The following is a 12,294-nucleotide window of genomic DNA, read 5'->3' as shown; positions in this document are numbered from 1 at the left end:
TATTTTTATATTTTCTCCTTTTTTAGATTATTTCTAAAATACCCCCATCACAAATTTATTTTTTTAAAAAAATCCAATTTTCACTACTTTTTAACCTCATTTAGATGTGTTTTCTTTAATTTTACTTTAAACATATTTTTTATATTTTTTATTTTTTAACACTTTTTGGCTTGCCCCGACTCAACCCAAATCAGGCTCAGTTCAAGTCATTCGGTTTGGCCCCAAGCCCTATGATCGAGTGGTAGTTTCAAACATTGGAGAAAACTACAAGTCCAGGCCCTATCTCTGTTTCCCTATTTTTAGGATTAGATAAAACTAAGAATTCCAAGCGATGATTTCATGCAACCGTTGTATAATAATATGATGTAACAACCTTAAAAAACCATCTTATGGCCATTTGTTTGATCCAAATTTTGAAATATACATTCTTTTCATTCTAATGAACAATCACAAAAAAAGGAAAAATTGAAAACACAACCTAGAAAGAATTTTTTTAGGCCAATTAACATATGCCGTTCATTTTGGTGAGCTGCTTAGATCTAGGCCTTAGAAGAATTTTTTCATTTTCAATTTTTTGGATGGCTTTATTATTAATGTTAAAAAAGAAAAAAATAATTTGGAGTTTATAAAGGCTAAGATCTTGAAATTCACAAAATGAATGGTTTAGATTCGTTTTTGGAGGTGACTCATTTTGACCATGTCTAGAGTTCAAATTGAACTTTTTTATTTTTTTTGAAGATTGATTATTAAGATGAAGAGAGTATGTGTGCAAAATTTGGGGTTATATAAACACCACAAACATGATTTTTTAGAAATATCGTTGTATTATACTATGATATAACCGTTGCATTGGATCATTGCTCAAGAATTCCTCTTTACCAAAGAGTTTGTCTATGTGGTATTTGAATTGGAAAAAACTCAAAGATCTCTCTCTCACAAAGTAATAGCAATGATTACTAATGAATGAACTCCTCTTTGTCTCTCCCTCTCTCGAAGAAAAAAGTGATTAATTCTATAACTACTTTTGCCATGCCTACCTAAAAGCAGTGAAAATACATCCCATTATGGCACAGTCCTATGCCTCCACCTTCTCTTATAGCATTTATTCTCTCTCTTATATGTCATAAAAAGCTCACTTCCTCAAAATAATACCATTTTTTTAACCAGCCAAAAATGACTAATAATAATCTATGTTTTTTTATTTCTAGGTTCCTTTAGTGCCGTATATATTTTCTAAGGTCATTTTCAAATTTCTTTGCTTTTAGAGAGCACGCTAGCCAGTGAATAATAATTATTTCCATTATGGTATTAATAAATATTTCCTTTTCATTTAGTGGAGCCACGTGGCTTAAAATCAGCCCTAGAAAATGGGTCCCATCTTCCTACCTTATGAAAATAGTGTCCACCTCTTTGCAAACTCCTACAAGGGAAATATTTTTAGATGAAGCAAACAAAGGGTGACAAAAAATTTCTCATAATAATTCCAACTTTTGCTTTGATGTGACCAACACCCATGTGGTCATCTCATCCATGTGGGGCTCCTAACCAAACCCTAAAGTTTCAAACTCCACACGATTTCTAATGTTCACATGTGAGAGTTAAATACTTTTAAGGAAATGGTTTATATATAGGGTTGTAACTTTATGCTGGTTTATATATAGGGTTGTAACTTTATACCTTAGAAGTAAGGTGTACCTCAAAGATTCAGAGGAAAAGAGTGTTCTGAAGTGGAAAACCTTCCGATTGATCATTTCAATCTTTTGATTTATGGATATAAAGAAAACAGAGAATTTCAAATACTAAAAATATAGACTATCTGTTTTCAAGATTTTTAAGTTCATAAATAGGGATTGTAAACAATGAGACCATTTACATTTGATACAGTGAGGTTACAAGTACTTATGACCATCCGATGTTAAATCTGATAGCTTAGCTGTTTTACAAACTTCGAGAATATTTATTTTGAAGTTTGAGCTTGGTCAATAGAATAAATGCATCCATCCAATTTCACATTCAGTGGTCAAGATTATTTGTGACTACCTTGTACCAAAGATAAATAGTCTCATTGTATACTTTTCCATATAAATATGCTCGATTTGTACCATTATTGAAATTTTAAATTTTATAATGAGGCTTGAATATTTTCAAGCCATTGTAAGGTTTCAAACAAAAGAATATATCTTCTGGCAAAATTTAGGTGTGCCTTACTTGTATGGTATAAGATGGATACCTTATCCAAACTTCACCCATAAATATTAGTTAAGCATATTTTTATTTATTTCTTTATTTATGTAGTTTGAATAAGGTGTCAATATTAAATTATCAAACTAAGGCACACCTCCGAACGTTGTCAGAAAGCTTAAAAAATGACACATATCAGGTAGATTTATGAACTCTTCTACGATAGAATTAATGTGCACCCTATATAGCCTCCAAAAAAGGTATTTTGAAACTAGAAAGCCCTTGAAATGATTGAAACTAAAAAGCCCTTGAAATGATCATCTCGACCATGATATGAACGGAATTGAAAGAAAAAATAGATTTTAAATTTTAAAAATTGTGTATCTTATAACAAATTATCTAGATCGTCTATTTTCAATATTTTAAAATGTTTATAAACCTGCTTGATTTGCACTATTTTTTAAACTTGGGTGAAAATAGACTTTTAGGTCATAAAATTTTTTCGAAATCGGAAGTGGATCTTTAGGCAGGATTTAAAGGTATGCCTTAGTTTAATTGTATATGGTGGACACCTTATATAAACCTCGCATTAAACTTTTTCCCCTTTTTCTTGTTCGGAAAAGTATTTTGAGGGTAGTCAATTTATAAAGGCTCACCTCATATCTCATCACAAAAACCATGACCTCGACAATCATGGATTTGATTAAAAACCGATTTGTAGCCTAAAAAATGATCTATATTGTAATATGTACTACATACAATAAAAAACGTGTGTATACATACGTCAAATTTGTAATATTTTTAAAGCTTCGAATTCCTAAAGCCAAGTGTAGAAGTAGAAAATTGGATTTGATGGTCATCACATGGGCTATCTGGCTCTAGAACTGCATTTTTTGACAAGGTTTGACGCATGGCTTTACCAAATATTTGCAAAGCCACAAGCTTAGAAAACCTATATCCTTAAAAGAAGGGAACCTTGTAGGGCCAAGCTCTATAGAATTATATCCCAAATCTCATATAAAATGCAGTTCTCACCTCAAATCTTAGCTACTTATGTTAACTAAGAATGCAGTTCTCACCTCAAATCTTAGCTACTTATGTTAACTAAGAGGATCTTTTCAGAAGGCAGTATTGCTCACGAGGAATGGTTGGTTGTCCTTATCCCACCATTGAAATTTTTTTTTTTTCTTTTTTTTTGCAGGTAATTCAGTGGAAAAGAAAGGCCCCTATCTATTTTTTCATATGGATTAGAGAGTCAGCTTGTTTGAAGGTGTCGGTGGGTGGTGTCAGCAGGATTGAAAACCACAACATAATAACTAAGTATGGGGTTGCTACCACCATGACCAGCCCGTTTCCTGAATAATGTCTGAAAAATGTGGCACCTGAATTGTCACACCCCGAGATGTGACAGACAAGACATATATACATCTATTGATAGGACAAATTTACAGTGGCGAGGTCTTACAAAGTAACAAAAGAAAGTTTAAGAAAAACTACAATATCTTCCCAAAGTTGATCTTGACGAGGGCACAAATGAAACCGCAGTTATCTTGAAAAATGTTTACCATAGTTTGATGAGTTTGGCTACTCAGTAAATGATCATCATAATCCTAAAAATAATCATGGTTGAAAGATATCAATATTTTCAAAAAGAAGATCTATTAATAGAAATGCATCAATAGTTTCACTTTCAATAAATGCATAATTAAGTATAATCCGAATAATTGAAATGCACATAACACTTTAACGCGTCAATGCATAATTCAAAGGATTTTACAAAATACCCTACTGGCGTCCCAAGTAGGTCACCTATATACCCCATCAGCGTCCTGATAGGTCCACTTAATCCCTATCGGCGTCCCAGATAGGTCCACTAAATCCCTGTCCACTTATACCTCACCGGCGTACTGGATGAGTCCACTTAATCCCTACCGGCGTCCCGGATAGGTCCACTTATACCTCACCGGCGAACGGATGAGTCCACTTGCATACTTAAATTATTTCAAAATCTCTTTAAACATTCGAAAGCAGCAAATATCATGTACTCATCATATCACTGAAATCACTAATATGAATTTCACTAAAACCATTAATAACAGTCACTTTCAATAACATTTCAACCAATCAAATATTTTGGGCTCAAATTTAGAAAGGTAGCAATTCGTAAAGACATTCTAGCATAATTGCCAATCTAATATGTATAGGAAAACTCTTATAGAAATTCAAGAATACGGAATTATCACAATTTATGGCATGTTAATTTACAAATAAACATTTCACAACAATACTATAATCAATTGCAAAAATGTCAATTTTTAAATAATAAGGCAGTCATTTGCACATGAATTTCACAATGTCTAAATATTCAAAACAGTAGAAAGAAATATCACAATTTTACTAAAAGCAGAAATATCACATTTATTTTTAACAATAGACAAGAAAAATAAATAAATTTATTTTTCTAATTTACAGCATTCAAAATTTATAACGTAGATAAAATATCACAATTTTTATTAAAAAGATTATTTTTCAAGATAATGAGGTCACGTGCGCATAAAATTTATCGTGCCTAAAATTCATGATAATAAGTAGAAATAATTATTTCATTTTATTTTTATTAAGAATGGATTATTTTTCGAGACAATGAGGTCACTTACACACAAAACTTATAAAATAAAGATCCTAGACGGAAATATCACTATTTATTAAAAATAGACTATTTTTCAAGAAGACGATGTCACTTACACACAAAACTTATAAAATAAATATCCTAAACGGAAATATCACTATTTATTAAAAACAGACTATTTTTCAGGAAGACAATGTCACTTACACACAAAACTTATAAAATAAAGGTCCTGGACAGAAATATCACTATTTATTAAAAACAGACTATTTTTCAGGAAGACAATGTCACTTACCCACAAATACTTGAGAAGGAGCTTCTGATAAAAATTCGACTAGAGAGAGGAGTTCACTGTGTTTCGACTTGAGAGAAAAATCTCATAAGTTTTCTAAGGTAGGAGTCCTCATCTCTCTGAATTTAAATTCTACTAATATAGTATTTTATTCTTTTATTACGTTACAGGTGTGAGCGTTAGCTTACGTTTTAAACGACTAAAGCCCACGTCCTTTAGTGGACGTGACAAGAGCAAAGAAGCAACAAAGTTTTTAAACGAAAAGCTTTGAAAAGTAGAGATGGTCCCTAAGGACCATCATGTTCAAACAAATCATCATGTATTAAAAGTTTATTTTCTTTTTTTTTTTTCAAAAGTTTAGGATTGTTACATTCTTCCCCCCTTAAAGAAATTTAGTCCTCTAAATTTGTGTACCCTATTATTAAAAAATAATTTTAAATTTCCTAAAAATCTTAAACCTATTGCTCTGATACCATAATTGTCACACCCCGAGATGTGAGAGACAAGACATATATACATCTCTTGATGGGACAAATTTACAGTGGCGAGGTCTTACAAAGTAACAAAAGAAAGTTTAAGCAAAACTACAATATCTTCCCAAAGTTGATCTTGACGAGGACACAAATGAAACCGCAGTTATCCTGAAAAATGTTTACCATAGTTTGATGAGTTTGGCTACTCAGTAAGTGATCATCATAATCCTAAAAATAATCATGGTTGAAAGATATCAATATTCTCAAAAAGAAGATCTATTAACAAAAATGCATCAATAGTTTCACTTTCAATAAATGCATAATTAAGTATAATCCGAATAATTGAAATGCACATAACACTTTAACGCGTCAATGCATAATTCAAAGGATTTCACAAAATACCCTACTGGCGTCCCAAGTAGGTCACCTATATACCCCATCAGCGTTCTGATAGGTCCACTTAATCCCTATCGACGTCCCAGATACGTCCACTTAATCTCTGCAGGTCCACTTATACCTCACCGGCGTACTGGATGAGTCCACTTAATCCCTACCGGCGTCCCGGATAGGTCCACTTATACCTCACCGGCGAACCGGATGAGTCCACTTGCATACTTAAATTATTTCAAAATCTCTTTAAACATTCGAAAACAGCAAATATCATGTACTCAACATATCACTGAAATCACTAATATGAATTTCACTAAAACCATTAATAACAGTCACTTTCAATAACATTTCAACCAATCAAATATTTTGGGCTCAAATTTAGAAAGGTAGCAATTCGTAAAGACATTCTAGCATAATTGCCAATCTAATATGTATAGGAAAACTCTTATAGAAATTCAAGAATACGGAATTATCACAATTTATGGCATGTTAATTTGCAAATAAACATTTCACAACAATACTATAATCAATTGCAAAAATGTCAATTTTTAAATAATAAGACAGTCATTTGCACATGAATTTTACAATGTCTAAATATTCAAAACAGTAGAAAGAAATATCACAATTTTACTAAAAGCAGAAATATCACATTTATTTCTAACAATAGACAAGAAAAATAAATAAATTTATTTTTCTAATTTACAGCATTCAAAATTTATAACATAGATAAAATATCACAATTTTTATTAAAAAGATTATTTTTCAAGATAATGAGGTCACGTGGGCATGAAATTTGTCGCGCCTAAAATTCATGATAATAAGTAGAAATAATTATTTCATTTTATTTTTATTAAGAATGGATTATTTTTCGAGACAATGAGGTCACTTACACACAAAACTTATAAAATAACGATCCTTGACGGAAATATCACTATTTATTAAAAACAGACTATTTTTCAGGAAGACGATGTCACTTACACACAAAACTTATAAAATAAAGATCCTAGACGGAAATATCACTATTTATGAAAAACAGACTATTTTTCAGGAAGACAATGTCACTTACACACAAAACTTATAAAATAAAGATCCTGGACGAAAATATCACTATTTATTAAAAACAAACTATTTTTCAGGAAGACAATGTCACTTACCTACAAATACTTGAGAAGGAGCTTCCGATAAAAATTCGGCTAGAGAGAGGAGTTCACTATGTTTCGACCAGAGAGAAAGTTTTCTAAGGTAGGAGTCCTCATCTCTCTGAATTTAAATTCTACTAATATATTATTTTATTCTTTTATTACGGTACAAGTGTGAGCGTTAGCTTACGCTTTAAACGACTAAAGCCCACGTCCTTTAGTGGACGTGGCAAGAGCAAAGAAGCAACAAAGCTTTTAAACGAAAAGCTTTGAAAAGTAGAGATGGTCCCTAAGGACCATCATGTTCAAACGAATCATCATGTATTAAAAGTTTATTTTCTTCTTCTTTTTTTTTTTTTTTCGAAAGTTTAAGATTGTTACATTCTTCCCCCCTTAAAGAAATTTAGTCCTCTAAATTTGTTTACCTGATTATTAAAAAATATTTTTAAATTTCCTAAAAATCTTAAACCTATTGCTCTGATACCATAATTGTCACAACCCGAGATGTGACATACAAGACATATATACATCTATTGATAGGACAAATTTATAGTGGCGAGGTCTTACAAAGTAACAAAAGAAAGTTTAAGCAAAACTACAATATCTTCCCAAAGTTGATCTTGACGAGGACACAAATGAAACCGCAGTTATCCTGAAAAATGTTTTCCATAGTTTGATGAGTTTGGCTACTCAGTAAGTGATCATCATAATCCTAAAAATAATCATGGTTGAAAGATATCAATATTTTCAAAAAGAAGATCTATTAACAAAAATGCGTCAATAGTTTCACTTTCAATAAATGCATAATTAAGTATAATCCGAATAATTGAAATGCACATAACACTTTAACGCGTCAATGCATAATTCAAAGGATTTCACAAAATACCCTACTGGCGTCCCAAGTAGGTCACCTATATATCCCATCAGCATCCTGATAGGTCCACTTAATCCCTATCGGCGTCCCAGATAGGTCCACTTAATCCCTGCAGGTCCACTTATACCTCACCGGCGTACTGGATAAGTCTACTTAATCCCTACCGGTGTCCCGGATAGGTCCACTTATACCTCACCGGCGAACCGGATGAGTCCACTTGCATACTTAAATTATTTCAAAATCTCTTTAAACATTCGAAAGCAGCAAATATTATGTACTCAACATATCACTGAAATCACTAATATAAATTTCACTAAAACCATTAATAACAGTCACTTTCAATAACATTTCAACCAATCAAATATTTTGGGCTCAAATTTAGAAAGGTAGCAATTCGTAAAGACACTCTAGCATAATTGCCAATCTAATATGTATAGGAAAACTCTTATAGAAATTCAAGAATACGGAATTATCACAATTTATGGCCTGTTAATTTGCAAATAAACATTTCACAACAATACTATAATCAATTGCAAAAATGTCAATTTTTAAATAATAAGGCAGTCATTTGCACATGAATTTTACAATGTCTAAATATTCAAACAGTAGAAAGAAATATCACAATTTTACGAAAAGCAGAAATATCACATTTATTTCTAACAATAGACAAGAAAAATAAATAAATTTATTTTTCTAATTTATAGCATTCAAAATTTATAACATAGATAAAATATCACAATTTTTATTAAAAAGATTATTTTTCAAGATAATGAGGTCACGTGCCCATAAAATTTATCTCGCCTAAAATTCATGATAATAAGTAAAAATAATTATTATTTTTTATTTTTATTAAGAATGGATTATTTTTTGAGACAATGAGGTCACTTACACACAAAACTTATAAAATAAAGATCCTAGACGGAAATATCACTATTTATTAAAAACAGACTATTTTTCAGGAAGACGATGTCACTTACACACAAAACTTATAAAATAAAGATCCTAGACGGAAATATCACTATTTATTAAAAACAGACTATTTTTCAGGAAGACAATGTCACTTACACACAACTTATAAAATAAAGATCCTGGACGGAAATATCACTATTTATTAAAAACAAACTATTTTTCAGGAAGACAATGTCACTTACCTACAAATACTTGAAAAGGAGCTTACGATAAAAATTTGGCTAGAGAGAGGAGTTTACTATGTTTCGACCAGAGAGAAAAATCTCATAAGTTTTCTAAAGTAGGAGTCCTCATCTCTCTGAATTTAAATTCTACTAATATATTATTTTATTACGTTACAGGTGTGAGCGTTAGCTTACGCTTTAAACTACTAAAGCCCACGTCCTTTAGTGGACGTGGCAAGAGCAAAGAAGCAATAAAGCTTTTAAACAAAAAGTTTTAAAAAGTATAGATGATCCCTAAGGACCATCATGTTCAAACGAATCATCATGTATTAAAAGTTTATTTTTTTTCTTTTTTTTTTATTTTTTTTTTCAAAAGTTTAGAATTGTTACATGAATCTTAAAATTAATTGGGCAACACTTTGATCACTGCCCAACAGTCCAAACCCTTGAAATTTTTGTCAGTTTTCATGCTATCAATTCAATTTTAAAAGTCACCGCTTTCATGCCCTGCTAATCATAAAAAATTTCAATTGTCATTATCATCAATTTTCAACTGTCATTATCATTTCTTGATATGTCTTGAATACATTGGTTCAAGTCTCTATGAGATAAGGGAGAATTTCACCTTTCTTTTTCTGGTCTTTTAAATATTTTAAATGCTATCTTCTTCTCAAACCCACACAATCAATGACAAAAATAAGAACCTTCTATTAAGACCTTTTCGAGGTTAAACATGGAAAAACTTGTGTCAATTTTATTTATTAGTGATAAGTAAAAAAGCAGGTTTTGGTAAAGGAAAACTAGATAAGTCACTTAGATTTCATTTGGATGATTTTAGATCCAAAATTTTATGGATTTATCATCTCGAAAGCCACAATAATAAATTTGTAAAAACATAACAAAGAAAAGTCCTAAAAGTGATCTATCTTGTATCTTTTCATGTCGACCGTTCATTTCATTTTTTAAAAAAACATCATATGTGCATTTTTGGAGCTCCAAAATCATAAATACAGAACGGAAATGGATACCTAATGATTTGAGATCTATAACCATGAAAAGGGATGCATGAATGGGCTGACTCACCAAAAACATTTTTTTATTTACAATACAATAAAGGAAGAGAAGTACAGTATAAAGTGCTCCACATTCTTAACAATGGGCACTTGAAAACAATATCTTGGAAACTAGGTTTTTTTTAGGGCCTCAGCATAGTGGTGTGGATGCCTTGACATGGATCCTTAAGTTTTTTGAATGAAAATATCATGCTTACCTACCCAAATATAAAGTATCACAAATGGGCCCCAAGGGAAGTTCACAGATTGACTTATACAATAAGAAAAAACAAATTGGAAAGTAGAAACCTTGACATTTAGGGTTCCTTTTTCTTTAGGAGGGAGGCAGAAGCCATGTTCCCCATCTCTCAGCACTGGTGCCCCACCCCCACATGCCCTTGCCCTTATCTCTCCCCAAGAGAAAGTGGTATAGTAAGATAGCCATCCCTACTGCATACAAACACACATGATATACAAGAATTGTAGTGACAATTATTTTTATCGGGATATTATCACCAAGGAATTTCAGGATAATATCATGATTATCTCTTTTTTCAGGATTTTATTGAATGATTATTGGGTCTTTAATAAACTATGTATTTTGGAACAAATTTTTAGTGAGATAAGTAAAATGTGAAATCAAATTATAAGCAATTCACATATTCAACAAATCAGAAAATTACATAAATGATAAAGTTGGAAACAGTTTCTAGTATATAAAGAAATTAAAATATCAAAATTCACTTCCCAACTTACTAGCTTAACATACATGTCAAATTGTCACTTTCTTACAAATTTTTCCCCATCTGCCTAAACTGATTCTTTGAGTTGTTTTTATGTAGATGATGAGTTTCTTTCATATTTATTATCAAGAGAAAAATTGTATTTTTATAGTAATAGAAGCATAAAAATATTTTAATAAATTGATTTTAACTGGGCGAATGTGCTCTAGGCAAGGACGGTAAAAGTGGCGGGTGCCACAATATGACGTATAGAGTTTCATCCCAAATTAACATTCAAGAAAAGAGGATAAAAGATAAAATAATTTTTTTGGGGAAATTATCAAAGTTATTATCAACATTGGAAAAATTTACTATGACAAGAATTTTTTTTTTGTGATAGAGATGATGTATCAGGGGTAACTGTCACTAAGATAAAAAAAAGGATTGAAATGTCCTCTCTCTTTCTCTCTCTCTCTAAAAAAAATAAGGAGAAAAGCTTGAAAACAAACGTAGTACAACTAAAACTACTAAAATATGGTGGAGTTTGGCGTTAATGGTGTCTGTCTTGTTTGGAGGAAAGAACAGAGTACATTAATATGGTTCATGCTTCATTACTGTAAATATAGTTCAGGTATGTCTAAGAAACTGTAGCCTTGTGATGCAATCAAATCTTATGGGCGTGCAGTTTGTACTTTTCCCGGTTCTAGCCATTCAAATTGTAATCAATTTTTTTATAAATTATGCATTCATGGTAACTGTAGTTTATTCTCAGATTCGTTCTGGCCATTGAAATTGTAATCAATTTTTTTTTATAAATTATGCATTCATGGTAACTGTAGTTCATTCTCAGATTCACATTAGAAGCAAATCATGGATGATAAATGAACAGCTCAATCCGGCTTCGGAATTTCCCAAGTCGAACTGGTTCACTTAAATATTGCCTGGCAAGTGTTTTTTTCGAAGGGTGTGATTTATATAGGGCTGACGCTCCAAACAATCAAAGTAGGCCGCACCTTTAAATACGGCTAGAATATGTTTTTCGGTATTAGAAATCTTTGTGATGGTTTGGAAATTTACTTTCATATCTAATTATAAAATTTAAAGCTTCAAAAGAAAAAGTTTACATGAAGTTGCAACCTTAAGATGTAGAATTCCATATGCACCTCAAAACTTCATCGAAAAAAGCTCGTTTTAATGTTGAAAAACCTTCGAATTGAAATATATGAATATGAAAACAAAAAAACATTTTGAGCCTCAGATTTTCAAGATTTTTATATGTTTATAGACCGTCAGATTTTCAAGATTTTTATCTAGACCGTCAATTTTCAAGATTTTTATATGTTTATAAATCAACTTGATTTAATCAAGTTTTGAGTTTAAAACTTTATAGTTAAATATAAAAAAATATTTTC

This window comes from Amborella trichopoda, chromosome 5 (genome assembly GCF_054954075.1).
Source record: "Amborella trichopoda isolate Santa Cruz 75 chromosome 5, AtrichopodaSantaCruz75HAP2 v2.0, whole genome shotgun sequence".
NCBI classification, from domain to species: domain Eukaryota; kingdom Viridiplantae; phylum Streptophyta; class Magnoliopsida; order Amborellales; family Amborellaceae; genus Amborella; species Amborella trichopoda.
Note: the sequence above shows the minus strand (reverse complement) of the source record.